Raw genomic sequence first — 7497 nt, 5'->3', positions numbered from 1 at the left:
CTTTCCTGTCCTTTCTAGTTAGCGAGGGCCCCATCGTTTGCTCAGCCTATCTTTCTACCTGTGTCTGTGTTTTCATCTTGCTTCACCGACAATACATGTTGGGGGCTGTCTATTGCTTTGGAGTCTGCTCTGGGGCAGTTTAGATTTTCCCTTTCTTTCTTTAGGCTTATTTAGTTCTCCGGCCATGACGAGGCGTCTAGGACCACCATAGGCACGCTCCACAGCTACTGCTAGTTGTTGTGGATAGGATCAGGGGTCTGCAATCCGCTAGTTACCAACCTCTCCGGTTTTCTGGGCTTAGCTTGCTTTTTGTTTTTTCCTCCTCGGTGACTCATTCATAACAGGGATCATTGGTATGGAAGTCAGGGAAAATCCATCCAGCCCTTTGGTTTTGACCCCAGGCCTCTCTTAAAGGGATCCCCGGTATGGAACTTAGGACTGTTCCACTCAGCGCTGTGGTTCTGACCCCAGGGCCTCTTAAAGGGATCCAGGGGCGGACCTACCGCCCATGCAGCCCCTTCATTGAATGGGGACCCAGGGGGAGAGGGGGCCCCTCCAGCACCGCATGGCTAATTCATGGCTCCAATCATCCTGATTCCCGTGGGACAGTCCCGTTTTTCACACCCCCCTCCCGCGTCCCGCCTGGGACAAATCTGTGCGGTGTGCGCAGAGGACCTGTGAGGGGAGGAGTCAGGGGTCACAAGATCAGGGGCCGTGTCTGCCTCTGTGTCTGTCTGCACTCTCTGCAGGACTCTGCTGTGCTGGTTGTCATGGTGCTGGCTGGATGAGGTAAAGCTTCTGTGTGGAGTCAGAAGGGTTTTACAGTGTGGATGTAGCAGAGCCAGGTGTGTTCGAGGTGTACGGAGCAGAGCCGTGTGTGTTCGAGGTGTACGGAGTGGAGCCGCGTGTACGGGGTGTACGAAGCAGAGCCGCGTGTGTATGAGGTGTACAGAGCGGAGCTGTGTGTGTGTGAGGTGTACGGAGCAGAGCTGTGTGTGTACGAGGTGTACGGAGCAGAGCTGTGAGTGTACGACGTGTACGGAGCCGTGTGTACGAGGTGTACGCAGCGGACCTGTGTGTGTACGAGGTGTACGGAGCAGAGCCGCGTGTGTATGAGGTGTACAGAGCGGAGCTGCGCGTGTACGAGGTGTACGGAGCGGAGCCATGTGTGTACGAGGTGTATGGAACGGAGACGTGTGTACAAGGTGTACGGAGCCGCATGTGTACAAGGTGTACAGAGTAGAGCAGCGCGTGTACGGGGCGTACGGAGCGGAGCCGCGTGTACGGGGCGTACGAAGCAGAGTCGAGTGTACGGAGCGGAGCCGCGCGTGTACGAGGTGTACAGAGTCATGTGTGTACTTGGTGTACGGAGCGGAGCCGCGTGTGTATGGGGTATGCGGAGCTGTGTGTGTACGGAGTGGAGCCATATGTGTACTGGATGTATGGAGCGGAGCAAAGTGTGTACGAGGCATAAAAAGTGGGCTTTTCCCACGGACAAAGGAGTACACGGCAGAGCCCCGAGGAGCACTTTAAAACTCGCACATGACGTTCCACCGGAAGTGATGTGCTGGAAGCTGACCGGAAATTAGGTAATTTCATGAGGAGATTGTGACGGAACCAGGAATGCTTCAGATCCATCACCATGTCATCCTCCGACAGAGCGGACAGCAGGATCGCCTTGGAATCAGGGATGCTGGCCACGTGAGCGGATTATGATATGTCCTGCACTGGGAGGCTCAGGTGGGCATTACAATGGAAGCCGGGTTGCTATAGTATCTTTATATAATCTTTCTTTCTTTCTCTCTCTCTGTTCTTTCTTTCTCTCGGTTTCTTTCTCATTCTCTGTTCTGTCTTTCCCTCTTTTTCTTTCTCTCTGTTCTTTCTTTCTCTCTCTGTTCTTTCTTTCCCGTCTTTCTTTCTTTCTCTCTGTTCTTTCTTTCTTTCTCTCGCTGTTCTTTCTCTGTCTCTCTCTGTTCTTTCTGTCCCCTCTTTCTTTCTCTCCTCTTGGTCTGGCCTGCCCTGCCTGCTCCAGGTAAGAGTAGCAGAGCTGAGCAGGACTGAGGGAATGGGACCGAGGCAGGCATGATTTTGGGGGGCTCCTGGGGTGGGGGAGAAGTTGAACTGAACATGGCAGGCATGATTTTTGGGGGCTCCGTCCTGGGGGAGAACTGAAGCATGGCCTGGCTGCTCATGAATGTGGGCTGGGCTGTATATACTAACAACTAGAGGCAATGCTGAGCTAGTGGGCTATATATGTTATTTGGAGGCTGTGCTGGCCTGTATATATAATTTGGAGGCTGCAACTGGCAAATAATAAATACAGCTCAGCAGCACCCTACAGACAGATATATCCAGCCCTGCATAGCCTCAATATTAGATAACAACAAATAACTTTGTTGCCCTATGAAGGGCGGGGGGGGGTCGAAAAATTTCTTGCACAGGGGCCCACTACAGTCTGTGTCCGCCCCTGAAGGGATCATTGGTATGGAAGTTATGGCAATTCCACTCAGAGCTTTGATTCTGACCCTAGGCCCCTCTTAAAGGGATCCCTGGTATGGAAGTGAGGGCAAATCCACTCTGCGCTCTGATTCTGACCCCATGCCTCTCTTAAAGGGATCTCCGGTATGGAAGTTAGGGTAAATCCCTCAGTGCTCTGATTCTCACCCCAGGCTTCTATTAAAGGGATCATTGGTATTTAAGTCAGGGCAAATCCACTCAGCTCTCTGGTTCTGACCCCAGGCTGACGGGATGATGTGGGACATTAGGGGTAGTAGTCCGATGGCTCTGGCTGATGGGATGATGTGGGATATTAGGGGTAGAGTCCGATGGCTCTGGCTGATGGGATGATGTGGAATATTAGGGGTAGTAGTCCAGTGTCTCTGGCTGATGGGATGATGTGGGATATTAGGGGGAGTAGTCCGATGGCTCTGGCTGATGGGAAGATGTGGGATATTAGTGGGAGTAGGCCGATGGCTCTGGCTGATGGGATGATGTGGGATATTAGGGGTAGTAGCCCGGTGGCTCTGGCTGATGGGATGATGTGGGATATTAGGGGGAGTAGTCCGGCGGCTGTGACGGGATGATATGGGATATTAGTGGAATTTGTCCGGTAGCTATGGCTGATGGGATGATGTGGGATATTAGGGGGAGTAGTCCGATGGCTCTGGCTGATGGGATGATGTGGGATATTTGGGGTAGTAGTCCAGTGACTTTGGCTGATGGGATGATGTGGGATATTAGAGGGAGTAGTCCAGCGGCTGTGACGAGATGATGTGGGATATTAGTGGAAGTTGTCCGGTAGCTATGGCTGATGGGATGATGTGGGATATTAGGGGGAGTAGTCTGGTGGCTCTGGCTGACGGGATGATGTCTGATATTAGGGGTAGTAGTCCGGTAGCTTTGATGGGATGATGTGGGATATTAGTAGTCCGGTGGCTCTGGCTGACGGGATGATGTGGGATATTAGGAATAGTAGTCTGGTGGCTCTGGATGACGGGATGATGTGGGATATTAGGGGTAGTAGTCTGGTGGCTCTGGCTGACGTGATGATGTGGGATATTAGGGGTAGTAGTCCGGTGGCTCTGGCTGATGGGATGATGTGGGATATTAGTAGTCCGCTGGCTCTGGCTGACGGGATGATGTGGGATATTAGGGGTAGTAGTCCGGTAGCTCTGGCTGATGGGATGATGTGGGATATTATAGTGAATGTGGCTATGCGGAGCGGGCGGGGCTCTACACTCAGCTTTATATATATATATATATAGATATAATCATTATAATTTGTTATAACTAACCGTAGTTAGATACTATGCCCGGGCAGCGCCGGGCTCTTCAGCTAGTTCATAATAAAACAATAAAAATAAAATCAAACATATAAATATTAGGTATCGCCGCATTCAGAATCGCCCGATCTATCAATAAAAGAAAGGATTAACCCGATCGCTAAATGGCATAGTGAGAAAAAAGTAAAAACTCCAGAATTACCTTTTTTAGGCACCACGACATTGCATTAAAATGCAATAACAGGCGATAAAAAGATCGTATCTACACCAAGATGGTAGCGTTAAAACCATCAACTTGGCGTGCAAAAAATAAGCCCTCACCCAACCACAGATCACAGAAAATGGAGACGCTACGAGTCTCGGAAAATGGCAAAATGTATTTTGCTTTTTTGGCAATGTTTGCAATATTTTTTCACCACTTAGATAAAAGAAAACCTAGACATGTTTGGTATCTGTAGAATCATAATGGCAGGTCAGTTTTAGCATCTAGTGAACCTAGATGAGGGATTGCACTCAGCGTCGGACTGGCCCACCGGAGAACCGGTGGATTCTCCGGTGGGCCCTGGCATCTGGTGGGCTCTGGCACCTGCTGGCATACAGGGCCAGCAGTTGCCTAGGGCCCCTGCTGCTCCAGGGGCCCCCAGCCAGTGGTGTGTCGCACACCATGAGGCTGCTATGGGGGCCCCTGCCAGTGGAGCAGCAGCGGGTGACAGGAGGCAGAAGTCCCTGTCCCCGCTGCTAAAGAGAAATGAATATTCACTGCAAAGCAGTGAATATCATTTCACAGACTCCACCCCCAGAGGCCCCGCCCTCAGCCCAGTAAGCCGCTCTGCATCTGTAAATCAGGGCCGGCGCCGCCCTCAGTCCCCTCTGCTCCTGACTCACAGCCAGTGCGCGATGACGTCATTACATCGCGCACCCGCTGTGTGTCTGGCAGAGGGGGCAGCTCCTGACACTGAAGCCAGGATCAGCGTGGGAGCGAGGAGGAGAGGTGAGTATCGTGGTTTGTTTTTTTATATCTCTATCTCTCTCTCTGTCTCTCTCTATCTATCTAGATATCTATCTCTATATATCTCTTTCTCTATTATCTATATCTATCTATCTCTATCTATCTATCTATCTATCTATCTATCTGTCTCTATATCTATCTATCTCTATCTATCTATCCATTATTTATCTCTATATTTATCTCTCTATCTATCTATATCTATCTCTATCTATCTCTATATCTATCTATCTATCTCTATATCTATCTCTATATCTATCTATCTCTATATCTAATGCTATGTATCTATCGCTCTATCTCTATAGCTATCTATTATCTCTATATCTATCTTTATATCTATTATCTCTATATCTCTATCTCTATCTATCGCTCTATCTATATCTAACTCTATATCTATCTAACTCTATATCTAACTCTATTTCTATCTAACTCTATATCTATCTCTATATCTATCTCTATATCTATAGCTATCTATCTCTATATCTATCTATATATCTCTATATTATTATTATTATTATTACTATATCTCTATATTTCTATTATCTATCTATTATCTATCTATCTATCTCTATATCTATCTATCTCTATCTATCTTCTATCTATAGCTATCTATCTATCTATCGTTTATCTATCTATCCATTATCTATTTTCTATCTATCTCTATATCTATCAATCTATCTCTATATTTCCATCTATATCTATCTTTATATCTATCTCTATCGATCTCTATCTATTATCTATCTCTATCTATCCATTATCTACTATCTATCTCTATATCTATCTATTTCTACATCTATCTTTCTATCTATATCTATCTAACTCTATATCTATATAGCATTATACCCTATGAGAGGGCAGCATTATACCCTATGAGAGGGCAGCATTATACCCTATGAGAGGGCTATATTCTATGAGATGGCTGCATTATATTCTATGAGGGGGCTGCATTATACTATATGAGGGTGCTGCATTATATTCTATGAGGGGGCTGCATTATATTCTATGAGGGGGCTGCATTATACTATATGAGGGGGCTGCATTATATTCTATGAGATGGCTGCATTATATTCTATGAGGGGGCTGCATTATACTATATGAGGGGGCTGCTTTATATTCTATGAGGGAGGCTACCCCAACTCCTGCTACATAATTAAGATTTGTACTACTTTATATTATACCCTGATATTAGAGTGTTTTACCACACAATTGGTGGTCTTGTATTTATCTCTGTGTAACTACATAGTGGGCCCCAAGAATGATTTTCTCTGGTGGGCCCAAGGTGCTCCAGTCCGACGCTGATTGCACTTTTTTGCAATTTCACCGCACTTGGAATTTTTTTCCGTTTTCTAGTACACGACTTGGTAAAACCAATGGTATCGCTCAAAAGTACAACTCGTCCCGCAAAAAAACAGCCCTCACATGGTGATAGTGATGGAAAAATAAATGTTATGGCTCTGGGAAGCAGGGGAGCAAAAAAACGAAAACCCAAAACTGAAACAAGCTTCGGTCATTAAGGGGTTAGGCTACTTTCACACATCAGGTTTTCGGCGTCAGGCGCGATCCGGCGTCGTGCCGGAACGCCGGATCCGGCAAATGTTTCGTAAAACCGGATGTGACGGATCCGGTTTTCTGCCGGATCCGTCTTTTTCTTGACAGACAAAACCGGATCCGTCTCATCCGGTTCATCCGTTTTTCTATCCGTTTTTCGACGGATTACGCCGGATCCGGTTTTTAAAATTGACCCTTGTGGCCTTCCGAACGGGATTGGCTACTGGAAAACTATATATAGCATGTTCCTACAGCCCTTCTTTGACAGGTTGTAGAGGAGAAAGTGCAGGTTGGAGAGAAGAGCAAGTTACTGGCGAAGATGGATGTTGTCATTGGAAATATTTTGAAGAATTTGGCGGATTTTATAGCGGAGGCGAATCGTTTGAGGGTGATTGTTCTGGAGAAGGAGAGAGCGAGACAGCAGCGCATCAGGCATCGTAGACGACGTTTGTGGATCCACCCCATCACAGCCAAGAGAATGACGCGTGGGGTCTATTCTACACTCTGCATGGACCTTCGACGAAACCCGGATAAATTTTTTGGATATGTTAGGATGAAAATGGAGAATTTTGATTACTTGGTGGAGCGCATTGCACACCTCATAAGAAAAGCGGACACCTATTGCCGCTTCTCTGTTTCACCCGCAGAGCGTCTGATGGTGACTTTAAGGTAAGCCACATTTATTGGATGTGATCGCATCAGAGCACACTTTCACTGCAATCTTGTTGGTGGTAGTTTGTATCTCCAAGTGTTATAGCTGAGTTTTGGTATGTAATGCTGTGATTTAAAACTAATTTATTGTTTTTTAATTCCCCACAGATTTCTTGCAACTGGAGAATCCCTTTCGTCACTGCATTTCCAGTACAGACTCGGGATTTCCACCATATCTGGAATTGTGAAGTACACATGCCGTGCACTGTGGGACTCCTTAGCTGAAGAGTTTTTACCAGAGCCCACAACAGAGAGGTAGATTGAAATTGCTGACAAGTTTCAACAGATATGTCAGTTTCCAAACTGCTTGGGCGCTGTGGACGGGAAACATATCCGCATTGTAAAGCCAGCTGGATCGGGATCGGAATATTTCAATTACAAGAAATATTTTTCAATTGTCCTCATGGCCATCGCTGACGCGGAATACAAATTTATTGCGGTTGATATTGG

This window comes from Dendrobates tinctorius, unplaced genomic scaffold (genome assembly GCF_039654945.1).
Source record: "Dendrobates tinctorius isolate UK_male_01 unplaced genomic scaffold, ASM3965494v1 ptg000156l, whole genome shotgun sequence".
NCBI classification, from domain to species: Eukaryota; Metazoa; Chordata; class Amphibia; order Anura; family Dendrobatidae; genus Dendrobates; species Dendrobates tinctorius.
The sequence above is the reverse complement of the archived record's forward strand: the minus strand, read 5'-3'. Positions refer to the sequence as shown.